Genomic DNA, 26715 nt, shown 5'->3' on the forward strand with positions numbered 1-26715 from the left:
TGATGCTTCTACATTCAATTTAAGGGCGATTGGATTTCTATTTCTGAACTGTGTGGTAGCAGGCAAGTTAAGCAGCATATCGACATGATTGAATTGTTGTGGGCTGTATGTATTACTGTGTTGATTTGGCCCTTGCGGTTGAAAGCAGTTAGATATTTTGTGTGAAAGAGACCTATTCTGCAACTGTAGCCGATATAGCTGATATTATGTATGCGAGTGTGGCTAAACATTTTACAACGGGCATGACACGAAAAGTGGTGGTGTTGATTATTTGCTCAAATATCCAAATAAACAGAATTTCTCAATGACAATGTGTTTTTGCTTGTTATATGAAGTAGCCTAGCCTATGAGTGCGCACGTTTGGGTTAGCAGAGGTGACATTCCACGGAACTCCAATGAGTGTTTCTCATTGAGGTCAAAGCCTCTTATCATTCTTTTGAGCAATGAGGGGCGGTGGTTCCCAGGCATGGTGACGTGTACATGTCAAAACGCTTGTTGTGTGTGGAGACGTGCTGAACAGAACGCTATTAACCTGCAGTAACGTGGATTTCAACGAGGCAAGCTCGAGCCGCGCATATCTTCCGTTTTCAGACTCGGTAGCCTACTGATAAAATGTAGTTTATAAATAATAAACCGGTATAAGCCAGCAAATGTTTCAAACCGTTATAAGCCAGCAAATGTTTCAAACCGTTATAAGCCAGCAAACGTTTCAAACCGTTATAAGCCAGCAAATGCAGTTACGTGGGTGGGAACTACATGCCCCTTGACTCTGGAATTTAACGAGTAAAAAATAATGTAAAAACAAACATGACATATCAAAGACACAAGCATCCCTATAGTGCAACGATGTAGTCTAAACTCCGATATGAAATGAATGAAATCCAGACAAGTGTTTTATATTTAATATGATCATTTTTAACATATTTTTGTAACTAAAACAAGTTTGTCTCGAGTCATCATTTAAGTGTTTTCTCCTGTCTCAAATGGTCCATCCTTAGAAGATTATGTTGTGTGCGTACAACATGCACCGAACAGGTTTGCATGAAGTGTCAAAATGTAGGGTCGCTATTTGCCACAGTGGAATGCCGTACCTGTCACTGGTTACTGTAGCTTACTTTTGCCCAGCCTCTATGCCTTTCACATACAACAGCCATTCAATGTCAGGTAACCTAGCGGTTAAGAACGTTGAGCCTGTAACCGAAAGGTTGCTGATTCGAATGATCAAGCCGACTTTGTGAAAAATATGTCGATGTGCCCGTGGCGTGAGCAAGGCACTTAAACCTATTGCTCCTGTAAGTGGCTCTGGATAAAAGCGTCTCCTAAATGACTCCAATGTAAATAGCATTGTAATCATTCGATCTAAGTTACTATCAGGTGAAATATGCATATAACGGATTTAGGAAATGGGACAAGTACGCCAATAAGTATATGCTACAGATATTACATTTACCAGATACAAATGAGATCTCCTGTTAAATCTATGTCAGGCTGATTGCTAAGGTGCCTTGAAAAAATGTATTGAATTCCAATATTAATTGGGCTTCAAGTCGAGTTTGATATTTTGGGTTTCAGAATATCAATATCAGATACCGCTGAGAAATGACCAACTTGGAAACGTAATCAAACTATACAAAGGGTTCAGAAGAAATTCGTTTTACGCACGGACTGGACAAGGTTTGGGTAGCGCACAAACAGGGTTTAAGGGAGATAGTGCCCTGATAGGCTTTAGGCCTATCAACAATTATCAATGCTTACAATCACAGGTTAATAACATTCATATACCATGTGGTTTATCTATTAATTACCGCAAAAATAACATGAAGGGATTGGTTCGTAAATTTCATTTTAAGCCTAAAAGGTGAACATATTAATTTATTCCCATTCCAAATGAAACCAATGCAATGCGCATATCCTGATTTTTATTAGTACTTGTTTTATCGAGTAATATCGATCCAGCTTTTAGCTAAATCCCGTAACAGAATGGCTCGAGAGACGCCTTTATAGTGTTTTCTGCAACATTCTGCACAAAACAATGCTCAAAGCTCCAGCAACCAAGCCAGGGCTGCCCAATATAATATGCCCAATTTAATAGGGGCAGGGGCTGCCCAATACAATATGTCCAATTTAATAGGGGCAGGGGCTGCCCAATATAATATGCCCAATTTAATAGGGGCAGGGGCTGCCCAATATAATATGCCCAATTTAATAGGGGCAGGGGCTGCCCAATACAATATGCCCAATTTAATAGGGGCAGGGGCTGCCCAATATAATATGCCCAATTTAATAGGGGCAGGGGCTGCCCAATATAATATGCCCAATTTAATAGGGGCAGGGGCTGCCCAATATAATATGCCCAATTTAATAGGGGCAGGGGCTGCCCAATATAATATGCCCAATTTAATAGGGGCAGGGGCTGCCCAATATAATATGCCCAATTTAATAGGGGCAGGGGCTGCCCAATATAATATGCCCAATTTAATAGGGGCAGGGGCTGCCCAATACAATATGCCCAATTTAATAGGGGCAGGGGCTGCCCAATGTAATATGCCCAATTTAATAGGGGCAGGGGCTGCCCAATATAATATGCCCAATTTAATAGGGGCAGGGGCTGCCCAATATAATATGCCCAATTTAATAGGGGCAGGGGCTGCGCGCAGTTACAAACAAATCATTTGAATAGCAAACACTGAAATAACAATATCGAATATAGCCTATACGTTTTGAGACGTTGTCAAACCCAGGGTCATTTATTAGACATCAGAATATTAAGGATGTGTTGGAACACCACAAAACAACATTTTGGAGTCTGTCATTCTACGAAAGCTTCTGCGAGTGCAAGGTAACAGAAGCTTGGAGGATCATAAACCATATTAACGATGATTACAGGGCTATTCTTGAAGTGAAATATTGTTATATGACTGTAATATGCGCGTTTGCGAATACAGGTTAAAAAGAAAGAACTGCCTGCACACGTTGTCCCCAACATTGTCTCCAACTTTCAGTACCAGTTCTTTTCACAGCTCCAAAGTTATGATCTGACATTTGCAGAGGTAATCAAAAGAGTTTGTACAAACTTGCATAGTTAAGGGTATTCGGCCATTTCATTATCGGCAGTAAATCGGATCAAGCATGTGAAAACTTGACTCAGAATTGAATAAAGTAGTTGGTATTCGTATTAAGACGTGTGTGTCAGTTGTTTGCGTTAGCCTGTTGGCATACTATAGTAAAACAAAGCGGTCGTAGGCTATTCTTCATGACATCAATCTTATTAATAACTCACGACTAAAACAGCTGAAAACCTGCAATGGGCACAGCCCAAAACAGAGTTCTGAAAAACATTTATTCTACATGCCAAGTTCTTCGATGTGTAAAGGAAACAATGTTCCTATATGTTTGTTGTAGGCAAGGATGAGAACTCAAAATAAATGTATACAGAAGATTTGGGGTAATCAAATACATGTCGGCGACCGCCTCATCGAAATCTAAACGTTTATGGTAAATGGCGATGAGACTTGTTTTTGTTGTTTTTGTGATGTTTAATGTAGAATAGATGATCTCCCCTAGCTGCAGGTCGACTTTTCTAAGATATGGTGAGGACGGTATAGGGTCATCTCATTTTAAATCACCCATGGCGGGCAAGATAGACACCGTGTTTTATCCATCTTGACAACTTTTAGTCTGAATACATTCATGTGGATTCTGCTTGGAGGGAAAGGTACACCATTCTCAACAAATACAAAACGAATTCATCTGGGATGGGTTATTTGCAAAAACAATCTACCCATCATTTAAAGCAACTTAAAAATGGAGTGGTTGGAGCATTATATTTTTGTTCAAATATAGGCCTTACCTGTGAATGAACTGAATACACGTGTCTAGAATTGGCACAAATAGGCCTTTTAAATGTAAACATTCGCAACACCAAAGTAATGTTAGGTCTAGCCTATCCCATTACAATAAATGTTGCCGATCTGTTTTTGTCATTCAGGGATGATGTCCTAAAAATATTCAGATTTTTTAAATGTATATTATGTTCAGATGGTGCATGATTTGAACAATGCTTAAAATAAGTGTTCCAAGGCCCTATAACCAACATATTTATAGAAAGGATAGAAGTCTTGCAATTGTGTTATTGACATTAATTTAAATAGAATTTCAATTACACAGCCGATTTTGAACTACAAATTAATTACACATGCCTATATTCAACTATTATATTTTGTAATCGTGAAGTCACTGAAAAACTATTTGTTTGTCAATACAAACATATGTAGTCCTAAATCAATTACATAATCATGAAATGCATGTTTAATGTTTTCATCGTCATTAAATCGACGGATTTGTGTCTTTGAGCGCCAAAGGAGTCATTCATACATGTTCGTTATTTCGATGCCCAGTGTCATGTTAAAATCTACACGACACACTGCTTCAAATATACTCCCTCGGCACGTTAAAGGAGGTCGACACTCCATCTAGAGGTTTATCATCAAAACTACATTATCTGAGCTTCTGACAGAAACAGTCTGTGCACATCGTTTCAAACGGGCATGGGTTAGGTATAAACTTTTAATTTACGAACTGATCTTTTTTCCTTGCGAAATGACATTGTTTTGAAATATGGCCACAAATTAGTTTCGATAGAAGTAGCTACTCATCATATAAGTACTCAACAACTCATATTGTTTGTGCTAATTGTTGTCTATGATTTACAATAATAGGTCTATCTCTAAAATATAACCTCATCAAAAGTAGGCTGCATGGTGAAAACAAGATCTACTACTTCCCGTACCTCTATATTCAACTGTCTGATTATTCAATGCATAAAATAAGGCAAATTTGGGAAGGGGGGGGGGGTGGAATATGGAATATTATTGAAGACAGATGTTCTTTACAAAGATCAGAGGTCTTCCTCGTATAGGATTTAATTTTTAAAGCATCAATATGCATCCTGGTATAATTTTTTTCACCAAATAAATGTTTATTTGAAGCCAACTTCTGTCTGTATGCAGTAAAATTAACAATACATTCACCAAATTATAATTATAAAATAAATATAATGCATAGACACATTTCTTCTCTCACAAATGTCGATGTAAAGGTCTTTTCCTGTTATTCTCTCGAATATATTAGTTACATTTAAATAAATGCATAATTTAACAATAACCCTATAATAACACGTTTTTGAAGGCAATGACAATTAGTTATTTATTATACAATGCATCCATTTATATATATATATAATTATTATTTATTATATGCTTTAATTTCGAATGAGGTCTTTATACAAATTAATTCGGTTATTGCATTTTCGATACAGTCTCTTAAACATCTACTTTTTATATTTTTTAAATGTAACCTTTATTTTACTAGGCAAGACAGTTAAGAACAAAATCTTATTTACAATGACAGCATACACCTGACAAAACCGTACGAGGCTGGGCCAATTGTGCGCCGCCCTATTGGACTCCCAATCACGGCCGGTAGTGATACAGCCTGGATTCGAACCAGGGTGTTCGTAGTGAAATCTCTAGCACTGAGATGCAGTGCCACTCGGGAGAAGAAGTAATGTTCTGTTGTTAAGAACGTTGCTTGATATTACGTGATCTGGTTGAAAAGATGATCTTGACGAAGAAAATACCCACTGAACTACAACCCACGTCATAGCGCACTGTCTGCCTGAGAAACGCGCGGTTCCACTCCTCTTAACACAATTCACAATTATACCACGGGGGGAGGTCTTTCAACGCTCAATCTCCAACATAAAAATTCCGAGGCAATGGGGGTCTTGTACCACCACTCAACCGTGAACTAACATATAGGCTCTATACCATACTCTGAACATGTTAGAAGTGTTTTTTCATCTATCATCCAGCACCTTTGAATAAACACACACCATTTAAGTGGACCCATTCTCACACTTCACGTGAGTGTGTGTGTGTCAAGTTGACACAAATAAAACATGTAAAGTTTATGTGAACAACGCTGTCCGGAAGTCATAATAGGTTTCTGTCACACATTCCATATGAGCACTCCACACACACACAACACCACTGCCTTGGTAAATAAAACATTCCCCAATATGTCCACGATGGCTGTGAAATGCTATTTTGGGGGTGTGTGTGTGTGTGTGTGTGTGTGTGTGTGCGCGCGTGCGTGTGTGCGCGTGCATGTGTGTGTGCTAATATGCTAGCCCCAGGGTAATTACACTATCCAGTTCTGGAGCAGCTTGCCTCCGAGGCCTCTCCATAACAGCCCTTATGAATAAACAAGCAGCGCGTCTGTGGATCCCCTTACTCTCTGTAACACTACTGTGCCCTCCGGAGAAGCCCTGGCACCGGCCTCCTCTACCCAACACTTCAACTAAACAACCAACACTGGAAACACATTGCCCAAACGGAGGGGATGCTGTTTTTCTACTGATTTCATCAATGACCATTGAGAAAACAACAGTCGATTTTTAAGCCACTATTTGCTCCACTATTTGCTCAATGTCTGAGCGGTAGCAGCAGAGCCTAGAAGCCTTGCGCAGAGCAGAGCGCTACGGTGCGGCACGCTAACAGAAGCCCTGATAAAAAGGGAAGCCAGTTGTGCTATGAAGGTAGAGGCTGGGCAAACAGATGGGCTCTGGGAAGAGCAGGGGGAGACCGGCAGACCGCCACATGTCACCAATACCAACCTCCTGTGTGTGTGTGTGTGTGTGTGTTTCAGTTTAAAACAGAAACACATAACACATACATCCAACTTGCACAATAATCACTCTCTCTCTCTCTCTCTCTCTCTCTCTCTCTCTCTCTCTCTCACACACACACACACACACACACACACACACACACACACACACACACACACACACACACACACACACACACACACGCAGGAGTGCTTTATCTGGCAATGGCTTTAATGAGCTGGTCCTCTTTAAACAGATACTGTAGCTCCACACACACACTGTGGCCATTTCCCTCTGCAGCTGCTACTGTGACAGAGTGAGGTAGTAACAGCCAGCCGCTGCCACCTGCCTGCCACCAACTTGCCCCTCTCTCAACCCAGCACAGCAAAGAAACAACATTGACAAGAACTACATCCTTCATGACGAAGGCTATCTGAAACATGCCAAACCCATTACCTCAGTAGAACCATGAGGCGTCTTACAATCCAAAAATACTACCTCATACCTCAATATAACTATCCAAAACCACTACCTCATACCTCAATATAACTGAGATCTACAATCCAAAACCACTAGGTCATCTACCTCACCCCTAGGCCTCTGTGATACACTGCAGAAGCCTCAGCACCTCCACCTACAGACAGTGATTGTCATCATAATGGAGGTTATAGGACGTGTCAAGGTGGCGAGACCTGCAGCTGTTCTGGACCGGACTGTAGTAGTCGCCACGTCAGCAGCCAGGCAGACTCCCACTGATACGTCATACACTGGGAGGGACGTGTCAAAACGGATCCAAGTGCGGCTCAGCCATGAGTAAATATACAACCGCTCAGATTTCTCCCTCAGAATCCCTCTCTGGAACAATACAAACATGGAGAGGTCCGAAAATAGTGGTATGTGGAGGACAGTCGGTGAACATGAAGTACATTCATTTCTTTCTTTACCCCCCTCCACACCCACACTTCTTATGCCTCCCTCCAACAGATTGCCCACGCATACCATGTTTTGGTGGGGCCCAACCTGACAAGGAGCCCAACATTATTTAGTCTTTAAAAGAGGCCTGCGGGCGAGTTTCTAACGTACGCAAGCTGTTAGCATGGCCAGGCATATGCTGGGTCTAGCTAACGCAGATCCCCCCCTTCCCCCTGACTCCTGCTGTCTACTAGACAGACAGGCCTGGAAGTAGCTGCCTGCAGCAACATAGCATGAATGTGACCTTCTCTCCTCATGACACTAGGGCTTGGTGATGTGACCTTCTCTCCTCACTACACTAGGGCTTGGTGATGTGACCTTCTCTCCTCACTACACTAGTGCTTGGTGATGTGACCTTCTCTCCTCACTACACTAGGCCTTGGTTATATGACCTTCTCTCCTCACTACATCAGGACTTGGTGAGGTGACCTTCTCTCCTCACAACACCAGGGCTTGTAGACGTGACCTCTCCTCACTACACTAGGGCTTGGTGATGTGACCTTCTCTCCTCACGACACCAGGGCTTGGTGATGTGAACTTCTCTCCTCACGACACCAGGGCTTAGTGATGTGACTTTCCCTCCTCACAACACCTGGGCTTGGTGATGGGACCTTCTCTCCTTACTACACTAGGGCTTGGTGATGTGACCTTCTCTCCCCACAATACCAGGGCTTGGTGATGTGACCTCTCCTCACTACACTAGGGCTTGGATTGTGATCTTCTCTCATCACTACACTAGGGCTTGGTGATGTGACCTTCTCTCCTCATGACACTAGGGCTTGGAATGTGACCTTCTCTCCTCACTACACTAGGGCTTGGATTGTGACCTTCTCTCCTCACTACACTAGGGCTTGGTGATGTGACCTTCTCTCCTCACAAAACTAGGGCTTGGTGATGTGAACTTCTCTCCTCATTACACTAGGGCTTGGTGATGTGATTTTCTCTCCTCACAACACTAGGGGTTGGTGATGTGAACTTCTCGCCTCACAACACCAGGGCTTGGTGATGTGAACTTCTCTCCTCATTACACTAGGGCTTGGTGATGTGATTTTCTCTCCTCACAACACTAGGGCTTGGTGATGTGACTTTCTCTCCTCACAACACCAGGGCTTGCTGATGTGACCTTCTCCCCTCACTACACTAGGGCTTGGTGATGTGACCTTCTCTCCTCACTACACTAGGGCTTGGTGATGTGACCTTCTCTCCTCACTACACTAGGGCTTGGTGATGTGACCGTCTCTCCTCACGACACTAGGGCTTGGTGATGTGACCTTCTCTCCCCACTACACTAGGGCTTGGTGATGTGATCTTCTCTCCTCACGACACTAGGGCTTGGTGATGTGACCTTTTCTCCCCACTACACTAGGGCTTGATGATGTGACCTTCTCTCCTCATGACACCAGGGCTTAGTGATGTGACCTTCCCTCCTCACAACACCTGGGCTTGGTGATGTGACCTTCTCTCCTCACTACACTAGGGTTTGGTGATGTGACCTTCTCTCCCCACAATACCAGGGCTTGGTGATGTGACCTCTCCTCACTACACTAGGGCTTGGTGATGTGACCTTCTCTCCTCACAAAACTAGGGCTTGGTGATGTGAACTTCTCTCCTCATTACACTAGGGCTTGGTGATGTGATTTTCTCTCCTCACAACACTAGGGGTTGGTGATGTGACCTTCTCTCCTCACGACACTAGGGCTTGGTGATGTGACCTTCTCTACTCACTACACTAGGGCTTGGTGATGTGACCTTCTCTCCTCATGACACTAGGGCTTGGAATGTGACCTTCTCTCCTCACTACACTAGGGCTTGGATTGTGATCTTCTCTCCTCACAAAACTAGGGCTTGGTGATGTGAATTTCTCTCCTCATTACACTAGGGCTTGGTGATGTGACCTTCTCTCCTCATGACACTAGGGCTTGGAATGTGACCTTCTCTCCTCACTACACTAGGGCTTGGATTGTGATCTTCTCTCCTCACTACACTAGGGCTTGGTGATGTGACCTTCTCTCCTCACTACACTAGGGCTTGGTGATGTGACCTTCTCTCCTCACTACACTAGGGGCTGAGTGATGCGACCTTATCTCCTCACTACACTAGGACTTGGTGATGTGACCTTCTCTCCTCACTACACTAGGGTTTGGTGATGTAGCCTTCTCTCCTCACTACACTAGGGCTTGGTGATGTGACCTTCTCTCCTCACTACACTAGGGCTTGGTGATGTGACCTTCTCTCCTCACTACACTAGGGCTTGGTGATGTGACCTTCTCTCCTCACTACACTAGGGCTTGGTGATGTAACCTTCCCTCCTCACTACACTAGGGCTGGGTGATGTGACTTTCTCTCCTCACTACACCAGGTCTTGGTGATGTGACCTTCTCTCCTCACTACACCAGGGCTTGGTAATGTGACCTTCTCTCCTCACTACACCAGGGCTTGGTGATGTTGTCCAAAAAACATCCCCCACAATTCACACCATTATCATATGAAGGATGATAGAGGCTTCCCTATTGGGACAAAATCAGGCGTGGCACAGCGTCTGTCTGAAAATGTTTGCTGCCATTTGGTTCACGCGAAAAGTACTGTAGTGCCAATATTGTGGAGTCCAACCGTGTGTTGTGATATTGACACCCAGACATATAGGGTTCAACTCAGAAAGTGGCGCTGCATTACATTATAAAAGATGTCCTGGGCTAATAGTGTCAGAAATAACACACACAAAAACGAAATACTGCAAAGTTGCTTAGGAGCTAGAAGGAGAGCTACCATGTCTGTCAGCGCCATCTTACTGTTTTTCTCCTCGCTCACAGGACCCACTGTAGTTAAGGGGCTTTGTGGGTGTGTGTGTTTATTTATGTGTCTGTGTGCATGCAGCTGATGCATTGGCTTCGCCCCACAGAGAGCTCTGATAGGCTAGACACACGAGGTGCGTGCATGCAGGCACACACACACACACACACACACACACACACACACACACACACACACACACACACACACACACACACACACACACACACACACACACACACACACACACACACACACACACACACACCATAAGACACCTGACAGCTGTTCCCAAATTTAAAATAAAAACAGGAGATCTGCACACACAGCTGGATGTGGAGATGGTACCATCCCTCCCACCTCTCACCTTCACAGCATACCATCCCTCTCACCTCTCACCTCCACAGCATACCATCCCTCCCACCTCTCACCTCCACAGCATACCATCCCTCTCACCTCTCACCTCCACAGCATTCCATCCCTCCCACCTCTGACCTCCACAGCATACCATCCCTCCCACCTCTCACCTCCACAGCATACCATCCCTCTCACCTCTCACCTCCACAGCATACCATCCCTCTCACCTCTCACCTCCACAGCATACCATCCCTCCCACCTCTCACCTCCACAGCATACCATCCCTCCCACTCTCACCTGCACAGCATACCATCCTCTCACCTCTCACTTCCACAGCATACATCCCTCTCACCTCTCACCTCCACAGCATACCATCCTCTCACCTCCACAGCATACCATCCCTCCCACCTCTCACCTCCACAGCACACCATCCCTCCCACCTCCACAGCATACCATCCTCTCACCTCTCACCTCCACAGCATACCATCCTCCCACCTCTCACCTTCACAGCATACCATCCCTCCCACCTCTCCACAGCGTAGCTCCCTTCCCAACTCTCACCTCCACAGCATACCATCCCTCCCACCTCTCCACAGCATAGCTCCCCTCTCACCTCTCACCTCCACAGTATACCATCCCTCCCAACTCTCCACAGCGTAGCTCCCCTCTCACCTCTCACCTCCACAGCATACCATCCCTCCCACCTCTCCACAGCATACCATCCCTCCCACCTCTCCACAGCATACCATCCCTCCCATCTCTCCACAGCATACCATCCCTCCCAACTCTCTACAGCATACCATCCCTCCCACCTCTCCACAGCATACCATCCCTCCCACCTCTCCACAGCATACCATCCCTCCCACCTCTCACCTCCACAGCACACCATCCCTCCCACCTCCACAGCATACCATCCCTCTCACCTCTCACCTCCACAGCATACCATCCCTCCCACCTCTCACCTTCACAGCATACCATCCCTCCCACCTCTCCACAGCGTAGCTCCCTTCCCAACTCTCACCTCCACAGCATACCATCCCTCCCACCTCTCCACAGCATAGCTCCCCTCTCACCTCTCACCTCCACAGTATACCATCCCTCCCAACTCTCCACAGCGTAGCTCCCCCTCTCACCTCTCACCTCCACAGCATACCATCCCTCCCACCTCTCCACAGCATACCATCCTCCCACCTCTCCACAGCATACCATCCTCCCAACTCTCTACAGCATACCATCCCTCCCACCTCTCCACAGCATACCATCCCTCCCACCTCTCCACAGCATACCATCCCTCCCAGCTCTCCACAGCATAGCTCCTGCCACCTCTCACCTCCACAGCATACCATCCTCTCACCTCTCACCTCCACAGCATACCATCCCTCCCACCTCTCACCTCCACAGCATACCATCCTCTCACCTCTCACCTCCACAGCATACCATCCCTCCAACCTCTCACCTCCACAGCATACCATCCCTCCCACCTCTCACCTTCACAGCATACCATCCTCTCACCTCTCACCTTCACAGCATACCATCCCTCTCACCTCTCACCTCTACAGCATACCATCCCTCCCACCTCCACAGCATACCATCCTCTCACCTCTCACCTCCACAGCATACCATCCCTCTCACTCTCTCACCTCCACAACATACCACCCTCCCACCTCTCAGCTTAACAGCATACCATCCTCCCACCTCTCCACAGCGTAGCTCCCTCCCGCCTCTCACCTCCACAGCATACCATCCCTCCCACCTCTCCACAGCACACCATCCCTCCCACCTCTCCACAGCATAGCTCCCCTCTCACCTCTCACCTCCACAGTATACCATCCCTCCCACCTCTCCACAGCGTAGCTCCTCCCACCTCTCACCTCCACAGCATACCATCCCTCCCACCTCTCCACAGCATACCATCCCTCCCACCTCTCCACAGCATACCATCCTCCCAGCTCTCCACAGCATAGCTCCCCTGCCACCTCTCACCTCCACAGCATACCATCCCTCTCACCTCTCACCTCCACAGCATACCATCCCTCCCACCTCTCACCTCCACAGCATACCATCCCTCTCACCTCCACAGCATACCATCCTCCCACCTCTCACCTCCACAGCATGCCATCCTCTCACTCCTCCACAGCATACCATCCCTCCCATCTCTCACCTCTACAGCATACCATCCCTCCCACCTCTCACCTCCACAGCATACCATCCCTCTCACCTCTCACCTTCACAGCATACCATCCTCTCACCTCTCACCTCCACAGCATACCATCCTCCCACCTCTCACCTGCACAGCATACCATCCCTCTCACCTCTCACTTCCAAGGCATACCATCCCTCCCACCTCCACAGCATACCATCCCTCTCACCTCTCACCTCCACAGCATACCATCCCTCTCACCTCTCACCTCTACAGCATACCATCCCTCCCACCTCCACAGCATACCATCCCTCCCACCTCCACAGCATACCATCCTCTCACCTCTCACCTCCACAGCATACCATCCCTCCCACCTCTCACCTTCACAGCATACCATCCCTCCCACCTCTCCACAGTATAGCTCCCTCCCACCTCTCCACAGCGTAGCTCCTCCCACCTCTCACCTTCACAGCATTCCATCCTCCCACCTCTCCACAGCATACCATCCCTCCCACCTCTCCACAGCGTAGCTCCCTCCCACCTCTCACCTCCACAGTATACCATCCCTCCCACCTCTCCACAGCATACCATCCCTTCCACCTCTCCACAGCATACCATCCCTCCCACCTCTCTACAGCATACCATCCCTCTCACCTCCACAGCATACCATCCCTCTCACCTCTCACCTCCACAGCATAACATCCCTCCCACCTCTCACCTCCACAGCATACCATCCCTCCCACCTCTCACCTCCACAGCATACCATCCTCTCACCTCTCACCTTCACAGCATACCATCCTCTCACCTCTCACCTCCACAGCATACCATCCTCCCACCTCTCACCTGCACAGCATACCATCCCTCTCACCTCTCACTTCCACAGCATACCATCCCTCCCACCTCCACAGCATACCATCCCTCCCACCTCTCACCTCCACAGCATACCATCCTCCCACCTCTCCACAGTATAGCTCCCCTCCCACCTCTCCACAGCGTAGCTCCCTCCCACCTCTCACCTCCACAGCATACCATCCCTCCCACCTCTCCACAGCATACCATCACTCCCACCTCTCCACAGCATAGCTCCCCTCCCACCTCTCACCTCCACAGTATACCATCCCTCCCACCTCTCCACAGCGTAGCCCTCCCACCTCTCACCTCCACAGCATACAATCCCTCCCACCTCTCCACAGTACAGCTCCCTCTCACCTCTCACCTCCACAGTATACCATCCCTCCCACCTCTCCACAGCGTAGCTCCCTCCCACCTCTCACCTCCACAGCATACCATCCCTCCCACCTCTCCACAGCATACCATCCCTCCCACCTCTCCACAGCATACCATCCTCCCAGCTCTCCACAGCATAGCTCCCCTGCCACCTCTCACCTCCACAGCATACCATCCTCTCACCTCTCACCTCCACAGCATACCATCCTCCCACCTCTCAACTCCACAGCATACCATCCTCTCACCTCTCACCTCCACAGCATAGCATCCTCCCACCTCTCACCTCCACAGCATGCCATCCCTCTCACCTCTCACCTCCACAGCATACCATCCCTCCCACCTCTCACCTCCACAGCATACCATCCTCCCACCTCTCCACAGCATACCATCCCTCCCACCTCTCCACAGCATACCATCCCTCCCAACTCTCTACAGCATACCATCCCTCCCACCTCTCCACAGCATACCATCCCTCCCACCTCTCCACAGCATACCATCCCTCCCAGCTCTCCACAGCATAGCTCCCCTGCCACCTCTCACCTCCACAGCATACCATCCCTCTCACCTCTCACCTCCACAGCATACCATCCCTCCCACCTCTCACCTCCACAGCATACCATCCCTCTCACCTCTCACCTCCACAGCATACCATCCCTCCAACCTCTCACCTCCACAGCATACCATCCCTCCCACCTCTCACCTTCACAGCATACCATCCCTCCCACCTCTCACCTCTACAGCATACCATCCCTCTCACCTCTCACCTCTACAGCATACCATCCCTCCCACCTCCACAGCATACCATCCCTCTCACCTCTCACCTCCACAGCATACCATCCCTCTCACCTCTCACCTCCACAACATACCATCCTCCCACCTCTCAGCTTAACAGCATACCATCCCTCCCACCTCTCCACAGCGTAGCTCCTCCCGCCTCTCACCTCCACAGCATACCATCCTCCCACCTCTCCACAGCACACCATCCCTCCCACCTCTCCACAGCATAGCTCCCCTCTCACCTCTCACCTCCACAGTATACCATCCCTCCCACCTCTCCACAGCGTAGCTCCCTCCCACCTCTCACCTCCACAGCATACCATCCCTCCCACCTCTCCACAGCATACCATCCCTCCCACCTCTCCACAGCATACCATCCCTCCCAGCTCTCCACAGCATAGCTCCCCTGCCACCTCTCACCTCCACAGCATACCATCCTCTCACCTCTCACCTCCACAGCATACCATCCCTCCCACCTCTCACCTCCACAGCATACCATCCCTCTCACCTCCACAGCATACCATCCCTCCCACCTCTCACCTCCACAGCATGCCATCCTCTCACCTCCACAGCATACCATCCTCCCATCTTTCACCTCTACAGCATACCATCCCTCCCACCTCTCACCTCCACAGCATACCATCCTCTCACCTCTCACCTTCACAGCATACCATCCCTCTCACCTCTCACCTCCACAGCATACCATCCTCCCACCTCTCACCTGCACAGCATACCATCCTCTCACCTCTCACTTCCAAGGCATACCATCCCTCCCACCTCCACAGCATACCATCCCTCTCACCTCTCACCTCCACAGCATACCATCCCTCTCACCTCTCACCTCTACAGCATACCATCCCTCCCACCTCCACAGCATACCATCCCTCCCACCTCCACAGCATACCATCCCTCTCACCTCTCACCTCCACAGCATACCATCCCTCCCACCTCTCACCTTCACAGCATACCATCCCTCCCACCTCTCCACAGTATAGCTCCCTCCCACCTCTCCACAGCGTAGCTCCCCTCCCACCTCTCACCTTCACAGCATTCCATCCCTCCCACCTCTCCACAGCATACCATCCCTCCCACCTCTCCACAGCGTAGCTCCCCTCCCACCTCTCACCTCCATAGTATACCATCCCTCCCACCTCTCCACAGCATACCATCCCTTCCACCTCTCCACAGCATACCATCCCTCCCACCTCTCTACAGCATACCATCCCTCTCACCTCCACAGCATACCATCCCTCTCACCTCTCACCTCCACAGCATAACATCCCTCCCACCTCTCACCTCCACAGCATACCATCCCTCCCACCTCTCACCTCCACAGCATACCATCCCTCTCACCTCTCACCTTCACAGCATACCATCCTCTCACCTCTCACCTCCACAGCATACCATCCCTCCCACCTCTCACCTGCACAGCATACCATCCCTCTCACCTCTCACTTCCACAGCATACCATCCCTCCCACCTCCACAGCATACCATCCCTCCCACCTCTCACCTCCACAGCATACCATCCCTCCCACCTCTCCACAGTATAGCTCCCTCCCACCTCTCCACAGCGTAGCTCCCTCCCACCTCTCACCTCCACAGCATACCATCCCTCCCACCTCTCCACAGCATACCATCACTCCCACCACTCCACAGCATAGCTCCCTCCCACCTCTCACCTCCACAGTATACCATCCTCCCACCTCTCCACAGCGTAGCTCCCTCCCACCTCTCACCTCCACAGCATACCATCCCTCCCACCTCTCCACAGTACAGCTCCCCTCTCACCTCTCACCTCCACAGTATACCATCCCTCCCACCTCTCCACAGCGTAGCTCCCTCCCACCTCTCACCTCCACAGCATACCATCCCTCCCACCTCTCCACAGCATACCATCCCTCCCACCTCTCCACAGCATACCATCCCTCCCAGCTCTCCACAGCATAGCTCCCCTGCCACCTCTCACCTCCACAGCATACCATCCCTCTCACCTCTCACCTCCACAGCATAGCATCCTCCCACCTCTCACCTCCACAGCATGCCATCCTCTCACCTCTCACCTCCACAGCATACCATCCCTCCCACCTCTCACCTCTACAGCATACCATCCCTCCCACCTCTCACCTTCACAGCATACCATCCCTCTCACCTCTCACCTCCACAGCATACCATCCCTCCCACCTCTCACCTGCACAGCATACCATCCCTCTCACCTCTCACTTCCAAGGCATACCATCCCTCCCACCTCTCTACAGCATACCATCCCTCCCACCTCTCCACAGCATACCATCCCTCCCACCTCTCTACAGCATACCATCCCTCCCACCTCTCCACAGCATACCATCCCTCCCACCTCTCCACAGCATACCACCCTCCCACCTCTCCACAGCATAGATCCCCTGCCACCTCTCACCTCCACAGCATACCACCCTCCCACCTCTCCACAGCGTAGCTCCCCTCCCACCTCTCACCTCCACAGCATACCATCCCTCCCACCTCTCCACCACATACCATCACTCCCACCTCTCCACAGCAATGCTCCCCTCCCACCTCTCACCTCCACAGTATACCACCCCTCCCACCTCTCCACAGTATAGCTCTCCTCCCACCTCTCCACAGCGTAGCTCCCCTCCCACCTCTCACCTCCACAGCATACCATCCCTCCCACCTCTCCACAGCATACCATCCCTCTCACCTCTCACCTTCACAGCATACCATCCCTCCCACCTCTCACCTGCACAGCATACCATCCCTCTCACCTCTCACTTCCAAGGCATACCATCCATCCCACCTCCACAGCATACCATCCCTCTCACCTCTCACCTCCACAGCATACCATCCCTCTCACCTCTCACCTCTACAGCATACCATCCCTCCCACCTCCACAGCATACCATCCCTCCCACCTCCACAGCATACCATCCCTCTCACCTCTCACCTCCACAGCATACCATCCCTCTCACCTCTCACCTCCACAGCATACCATCCTCCCACCTCTCACCTTCACAGCATACCATCCCTCCCACCTCTCCACAGTATAGCTCCTCCCACCTCTCCACAGCGTAGCTCCCTCCCACCTCTCACCTTCACAGCATTCCATCCCTCCCACCTCTCCACAGCATACCATCCCTCCCACCTCTCCACAGCATAGCTCCCCTCCCACCTCTCACCTCCACAGTATACCATCCCTCCCACCTCTCCACAGCATACCATCCCTCCCACCTCTCTACAGCATACCATCCCTCTCACCTCCACAGCATACCATCCCTCTCACCTCTCACCTCCACAGCATAACATCCCTCCCACCTCTCACCTCCACAGCATACCATCCCTCCCATCTCTCACCTCCACAGCATACCATCCTCTCACCTCTCACCTTCACAGCATACCATCCCTCTCACCTCTCACCTCCACAGCATACCATCCCTCCCACCTCTCACCTGCACAGCATACCATCCCTCTCACCTCTCACTTCCACAGCATACCATCCCTCCCACCTCCACAGCATACCATCCTCCCACCTCTCACCTCCACAGCATACCATCCCTCCCACCTCTACAGCATACCATCCCTCCCACCTCCACAGCATACCATCCCTCCCACCTCCCACTTCCACAGCATACCATCCCTCTCACCTCTCACCTCCACAGCATACCATCCCTCCCACCTCTCACCTTCACAGCATACCATCCCTCCCACCTCTCACCTCCACAGCATACCATCCCTCCCACCTCTCCACAGTATAGCTCCCCTCCCACCTCTCCACAGCGTAGCTCCTCCCACCTCTCACCTCCACAGCATACCATCCCTCCCACCTCTCCACAGCATACCATCACTCCCACCTCTCCACAGCATAGCTCCCCTCCCACCTCTCACCTCCACAGTATACCATCCCTCCCACCTCTCCACAGCGTAGCTCCCCTCCCACCTCTCACCTCCACAGCATACCATCCCTCCCACCTCTCTACAGCATACCATCCCTCCCACCTCTCCACAGCATACCATCCCTCCCACCTCTCCACAGCATACCATCCCTCCCAGCTCTCCACAGCACAGCTCCCCTGTCACCTCTCACCTCCACAGCATACCATCCCTCCCACCTCTCCACAGCATAGCTCCCCTACCACCTCTCACCTCCACAGCATACCATCCCTCCCACCTCTCCACAGCATAGCTCCCCTACCACCTCTCACCTCCACAGCATACCATCCCTCCCACCTCTCCACAGCATACCACCCCTCCCACCTCTCCACAGCGTAGCTCCCCTCCCACCTCTCACCTCCACAGCATACCATCCCTCCCACCTCTCCACAGCGTAGCTCCCTCCCACCTCTCACCTCCACAGCATACCATCCCTCCCACCTCTCTACAGCATACCATCCCTCCCACCTCTCCACAGCATACCATCCCTCCCACCTCTCCACAGCATACCATCCCTCCCACCTCTCCACAGCATAGCTCCCCTGCCACCTCTCACCTCCACAGCATACCACCCTCCCACCTCTCCACAGCGTAGCTCCCTCCCATCTCTCACCTCCACAGCATACCATCCCTCCCACCTCTCCACAGCATAGCTCCCCTACCACCTCTCACCTCCACAGCATACCATCCCTCCCACCTCTCCACAGCATACCACCCCTCCCACCTCTCCACAGCGTAGCTCCCCTCCCACCTCTCACCTCCACAGCATACCATCCCTCCCATCTCTCCACAGCATAGCTCCCCTACCACCTCTCACCTCCACAGCATACCATCCCTCCCACCTCTCCACAGCATAGCTCCCCAACCACGGCCCACCACGGCATGGTGGTGTATTTGACAGATGACTTTGATAAAATGAACTAAAGGGAGGATTCAGAGGCTATTGGTAAATGACAGTTGTTCATTATGGAGGAGAGGGAAAGAGAGAGCCTTTAGCAACTGTAACGGGCCCAGATGGGATAGATGAGAGAGTAGAGAGAAATTGTTGGCCTGCACTCCGCTAACCATAGTGAAAGACACACTGGTAAAAGATGGTTGTAGATCCGTGAGAGAGAAAAAAACAACAGCTACCTATGTAAAATAATACAATGAATTATTCTATAAATAGTAGTTCCCACTTGTTCCTGAATAACTGACTAAAGTGCAGTAAGCTGTTTCTCATACATACAGCTTAATTCTTGTAAAGCTGGTTGGCAAAGATTAAGGTGACCATTCCCCAAGCTAACAAGATCAGTCTAACCATCACTACAATAGCATAATCGTTTAATGCTTTTTTTAATTGAAATACCACCGTCCTATACTTTCAGTGTGGCGATAGACTGAAGACTGGGGCCTAGTGTCTTCTGTATATTCTTTCCATATCACTTGTATAGGTGGGATGTCTGCTGTGAGCTATAGAGCTGCATTGTAGACGGTGGCAGTAGCAGCCATGGGCCTTTCTGGCTCCGTGGAGCAGCGTGGAGAGCCGGCTCGGGCCCCTCTCCTGGGGTGTGACTAATGCAGGGCGACAGTGCCAAGGCAGGAGGGTGCCGCGGCCCTGCCAGGGAGCTGGCACTGCTCAGCTCGGCTCAAGGCCACCTTTGTTGTGAGCCCACTATCTTACCACAACATGTGCTTCTGTCAGGCCGAAGCTGGCTAAATCCCTTTTAGAGAACCCAAATCCTCTTGATGAGCTCCCATGTCTTTAATGTCTTAATTTTCTGTACGTATTTATTTTGTTGCTTACTGTTGAGACGAGGGGAGGTGGGGAGGAGAAGAGGAGGGTAGTTTGTCAGGAGGAGAGGAAGGGAGTTGGGGTGAGGAGAGGTGGGAAGGAGGAGAGGAAGGGAGTTGGGGAAGAGGGAGGTAGGAAGGAGGAGAGAAGGGTAGTCGGGGAGGAGGGGAGGAGGAGAGGAAGGGCGGGGGAGAGATGGAATCAGAACAGGTATGTAATTCATCACTACATTATGCCTCTACAATAATGCTGGCTGCTGGGAAAGATTTTATCCTTTTGAATTCATAATTATTCATAATTATTTTGCTGTGAAACTTTGGGATTATAACTGTTTCATTGAAAATAAGCAGTACATTGTACGGATTCTATAGATTAATTCATGAAAAGGCATAGTGTACTACATCGACAGGTCTCATGAAAAGGGTACTCAACAGCATTCATGTTCATTTACAAATAATAATAATGAAATATAAACAGTTGTCACAAAAATATTGCTTTCACAGAAATATCTGAAGAAATAAACATCAAAATCCAAGGCAAACCAAAATAAAATCTGAATACAAAATGATTGACTAAAAGGAAATGTCTAGCACGTCTTTCAAAGCAGCTCCAGCCTTGGAGTAATGTCTCCCCTTGGTGGCAATTGACTGCCAGTGCACAGCTCTGAGTTAATTAGTGATTCAATGAATCCCAGCACACCACTGTATCCAGTAAGACAGGGTCCACACTATAGGGTGACCTTTTTACATCATGCATTACACAACAACCCCATAGCAACTAGAATAAAAAATAACAGTTTGTCCAGTCCCCTGGTCAGGCAATAGAGTCTTGCCAAAGCAAGTGAAATAGATAATAAACCAAAGTGAAATAAACAATACAAAATGAACAGTAAGCGTAACACTCAAAAAAGTTCCATAAGAATAAAGACATTTCAAATGTCATATTATGTGCAAATAGTTAAAGTACATAAGAGAAAATAAATAAACATAAATATGGGTTGTATTTACAATGGTGTTTGTTCTTCACTGGCTGCCCTGTTCTTGTGGCAACAGGTCACAAATCTTGCTGCTGTGATGCACACTGTGGTACTCCCACAGTATTGGGAGTTTATCAAAATTGTGTTTGTTTTCAAATTCTTTGTAGGTCTGTGTAATCTGAGGGAAATATGTGTCTCTAATATGGTCATTAATTTGGCAGGTTAAGAAGTGCAGCTCAGTTTCCACCTCATTTTGTGGGCAGTGTACATATCCTATCTTCTCTTGAGTGCCAGGTCTGCCTACAGAGGCCTTTCTCAATAGCAAGGCTATGCTCACTGAGTCTGTACATAGTCAAAGCTTTCCTTAAGCTTGGGTCAGTCACAGTGGTCAGGTATTCTGTCACTGTGTACTCTCTGTTTAGGGCCAAATAGCATTATTTTTTTGGTTAATTCTTTCCAATGTGTGAAGAGATTAACTTTTTGTTTTCTCATGATGGGGCAACAGGTAGCCTAGTGGTTAGAGCATTGGACTTGTAACTGACAAGGTAACAATCTGTCGTTCTGCCCCTGAACAAGGCAGTTGACCCACTGTTCCTAGGCTGTCATTGAAAATAAGAATTTGTTCTTAACTGACTTGCCTAGTTGATGGAATTTTGATGGAATAGAAGGCCCTTCTTGCCTTGTCTCTCAGATCATTCACAGCTTTGTGGAAGTTACCTGTGGTGCTGATGTTTAGGCCAAGGTATGTATACGTTTTTGTTTGTATAGGGCAACAGTGTCAAGATGGAATTTGTATTTGTGGTCCTGGCAACTGGATCTTTTTTGGAACACCATTATTTTGGTCTTACTGAGATTTACTGCCAGGGCCCAGGTCTGACAGAATCTGTGCAGAAGATCTAGGTGCAGCTGTAAGCCCTCCTTGGTTGGGGACAGAAGCACCAGATCATCAGCAAACAGTAGACATTTGACTTCAGATTCTAGTAGGGTGAGGCCGGGTGCTGCAGACTGTTCTAGTGCCCTCGCCAATTCGTTGATATACACTGCATTCGGAAAGTATTCAGACCCCTTCCCTTTTTCCACATTTTGTTTCGTTACAGCCTTGTTCTAAAATGGATACAATAATTTTTTCCCTTTATCAATCATCACACAATACCTCATAATGACAAAGCGAAAATAGGTTTTAAAAAGAAAAACCTTATTTACATAAGTATTCAGACCCTTTGCTATGAAACTCGAAATTGAGCTCAGGTGCATCCTGTTTCCACTGATCATCCTTGAGATGTTTCTACAACTTGGAGTCCACCTGTGGTAAACACAATTGATTGGAGATGATTTGGAAAGGCACACACCTTCCTATATAAGATACCACAGTTGACAGTGCATGTCAGAGCAAAAACCAAGCCATGAGGTTGAAGGAATTGTAGAGCTCCGAGATAGGATTGTGTCGAGGCACAGATCTGGAGAAGGGCACCGAAACATTCCCCAAGAACACAGTGACCTCCATCATTCTTAAATGGAAGAAGTTTGGAACCACTAAGACTCTTCCTAGAGCTGGCCACCCGGCCAAACTGAGCAATCAGGGGAGAAGGGCCTTGGTCAGGGAGGTGACCAGAGTTCCAGAGTTCCTCTGCAGCGTTGGGAGAATCTTCCAGAAGGACAATCATCTCTGCAGCACTCCACCAACCAGGCCTTTATGGTAGAGTGGTCAGACAGAAGCCACTCCTCAGTGAAAGGCACATGACAGTCCACCTGGAGTTTGCCAAAAGGCACCTAAAGACTCTCAGACCATGAGAAACAAGATTCTCTGGTCTGATGAAACCAAGATTGAACTCTTTGGCCTGAATGCCAAGAATCATGTCTGGAGGAAACCTGGCACCATCCATACGGTGAAGCATGGTGACGGCAGAATCATGCTGTGGGGATGTTTTCAGCGGCAGGGACGGGGAGACTAGTCAGGATCGAGGGAAAGATGAACAGAGCAAGGTACAGAGAGATCCTTGCTGAAAACCTACTCCAGAGCACTCAGGACGTCAGACTGGGGTGACGGTTCACCTTCCAACAGGATAACAACAGCCAAGACACACAGCCAAGACAACGCAGGAGTGGCTTCGGGAAAAGTCTCTGAATGTCCTTGAGTGGCCCAGCCAGAGCCCGGACTTGAACCTTGAAAATAGCTGTGTAGCGACACTCCCGATCCAACCTGACAGAGCTTGAGAGGATCTGCAGAGAAAAATGGGAGAAACTCCCCCAAAACAGGTGTGTGCCAAGCTTGTAGCATCCTGCACAAGAAGACTTGAGGCTGTAATCGCTACCAAAGATGCTTCAACAAAGTACTGAGTAAAGGGTCTGAATACTTATGTAAATGTGGTATTTCATATATATGGGGTATTGTGTGTAGATATGTGAGGGTAAAAACAATTTAATACATTTTAGAATAAGGCTGTAATGTAACAAAATGTGGAAAAAATCAAGGGGTCTGAATTCTTCCCGAATGCACTTTATATATGTCACCACATTCTTTTGGAGAGATTGGAAACCCAAATTGGTCTACACGGACAAGTTCTGGCCTGGTTTAGATCTTATCTGTCGGAAAGATATCAGTTTGTCTCTGTGAATGGTTTGTCCTCTGACAAATCAACTGTAAATTTCGGTGTTCCTCAAGGTTCCGTTTTAGGACCACTATTGTTTTCACTATATATTTTACCTCTTGGGGATGTTATTCGAAAAAACACAGCTGTACATTTCAATGGAACATGGTGAAGCCCCAAAATTGCCCTTGCTAGAAGCATGTGTTTCAGACATAAGGAAGTGGATGGCTGCAAACTTTCTACTTTTAAACTCGGACAAAACAGAGATGCTTGTTCTAGGTCCCAAGAAACAAAGAGATCTTCTGTTGAATCTGACAATTAATCTTAATGGTTGTACAGTCGTCTCAAATAAAACTGTGAAGGACCTCGGCATTACTCTGGACCCTGATCTCTCTTTTGAAGAACATATCAAGACCATTTCAAGGACAGCTTTTTTCCATCTACGTAACATTGCAAAAATCAGAAACTTTCTGTCCAAAAATGATGCAGAAAAATTAATCCATGCTTTTGTCACTTCTAGGTTAGACTACTGCAATGCTCTACTTTCCGGCTACCCGGATAAAGCACTAAATCAACTTCAGTTGGTGCTAAATACGGCTCCTAGAATCCTGACTAGAACCAAAAAATGTGATCATATTACTCCAGTGCTAGCCTCTCTACACTGGCTTCCTGTCAAAGCAAGGGCTGATTTCAAGGTTTTACTGCTAACCTACAAAGCATTACATGGGCTTGCTCCTACCTATCTCTCTGATTTGGTCCTGCCGTACATTCCTACACGTATGCTACGGTCACAAGACGCAGGCCTCCTAATTGTCCCTAGAATTTCTAAGCAAACAGCTGGAGGCAGGGCTTTCTCCTATAGAGCTCCATTTTTATGGAACGGTCTGCCTACCCATGTCAGAGACGCAAACTCGGTCTCAACCTTTAAGTCTTTACTGAAGACTCATCTCTTCAGTGGGTCATATGATTGAGTGTAGTCTGGCCCAGGAGTGGGAAGGTGAACGGAAAGGCTCTGGAGCAACGAACCGCCCTTGCTGTCTCTGCCTGGCCGGTTCCCCTCTTTCCACTGGGATTCTCTGCCTCTAACCCTATTACAGGGGCTGAGTCACTGGCTTACTGGGGCTCTCTCATGCCGTCCCTGGAAGGGGTGCGTCACCTGAGTGGGTTGATTCACTGATGTGGTCATCCTGTCTGGGTTGGCGCCCCCCCTTGGGTTGTGCCATGGCGGAGATCTTTGTGGGCTATACTCGGCCCTGTCTCAGGATGGTAAGTTGGTGGTTGAAGATATCCCTCTAGTGGTGTGGGGGCTGTGCTTTGGCAAAGTGGGTGGGGTTATATCCTTCCTGTTTGGCCCTGTCCGGGGGTGTCCTCGGATGAGTCCACAGTGTCTGCTGACCCCTCCTGTCTCAGCCTCCAGTATTTATGCTGCAGTAGTTTATGTGTCGGGGGGCTAGGGTCAGTTTGTTATATCTGGAGTACTTCTCCTGTCCTATTTGGTGTCCTGTGTGAATCTAAGTGTGCGTTCTCTAATTCTCTCCTTCTCTCTCTCGGAGGACCTGAGCCCTAGGACCATGCCCCAGGATTACCTGACATGATGACTCCTTGCTGTCCCCAGTCCACCTGGCCGTGCTGCTGCTCCAGTTTCAACTGTTCTGCCTTCTTATTATTCGAACATGCTGATCATTTATGAACATTTGAACATCTCGGCCATGTTCTGTTATAATCTCCACCGGCACAGCCAGAAGAGGACTGGCCACCCCACATATGCTCTCTCTAATTCTCTCTTTTTTTCTCTCTCTCGGAGGACCTGAGCCCTAGGACCATGCCCCAGGACTACCTGACATGATGACTCCTTGCTGTCCCCAGTCCATCTGACCGTGCTGCTGCTCCAGTTTCAACTGTTCTGGCTTATTATTATACGACCATGCTGGTCATTTATGAACATTTGAACATCTTGGCCATGTTCTGTTATAATCTCCACCCGGCACAGCCAGAAGAGGACTGGCCACCCCACATAGCCTGGTTCCTCTCTAGGTTTCTTCCTAGGTTTTGGACTTTCTAGGGAGTTTTTCCTAGCCACCGTGCTTCTACACCTGCATTGCTTGCTGTTTGGGGTTTTAGGCTGGGTTTCTGTACAGCACTTTGAGATATCAGCTGATGTACGAAGGGCTATATAAATACATTTGATTTGATTTGATTTGATATGTTGAAGAGGGTGGGGCTTAAGCTGCATCCCTGTCTCACTCCATGGCCATGTAGAAAGAAATGTGTGTTTTTTGCCAATTTTAACCACACACTTGTTGTTTGTGTACATGGATTTTATAATGTGATGTTTTCCCCCAAAAACTTTCCATCAATTTGTATAGCAGACCCTCATACCAAATCGAGTCAAACAATTTTTTTAGATCAACAAAGCAAGAGAAGACTTTGCCTTTGTTTTGGTTTGTTTCTTTGTCAATTTGGGTATGCAGGGTGAATACATGGTCGGTTGTATGGTAATTTAGTAAAAAGCCATTATTATT

General features: G+C 48.5%; 1 protein-coding gene across 1 annotated transcript in view; it reads right to left on the reverse strand.

Moving 5' to 3' along the window:
- Positions 1–26715, reverse strand: part of LOC112252062 (nuclear factor 1 A-type) — a 357068-nt gene that overhangs the window by 296171 nt on the left and 34182 nt on the right. The window lies entirely within an intron of this gene.

Source organism: Oncorhynchus tshawytscha, linkage group LG06 (genome assembly GCF_018296145.1).
Source record: "Oncorhynchus tshawytscha isolate Ot180627B linkage group LG06, Otsh_v2.0, whole genome shotgun sequence".
Classification (NCBI taxonomy): domain Eukaryota; kingdom Metazoa; phylum Chordata; class Actinopteri; order Salmoniformes; family Salmonidae; genus Oncorhynchus; species Oncorhynchus tshawytscha.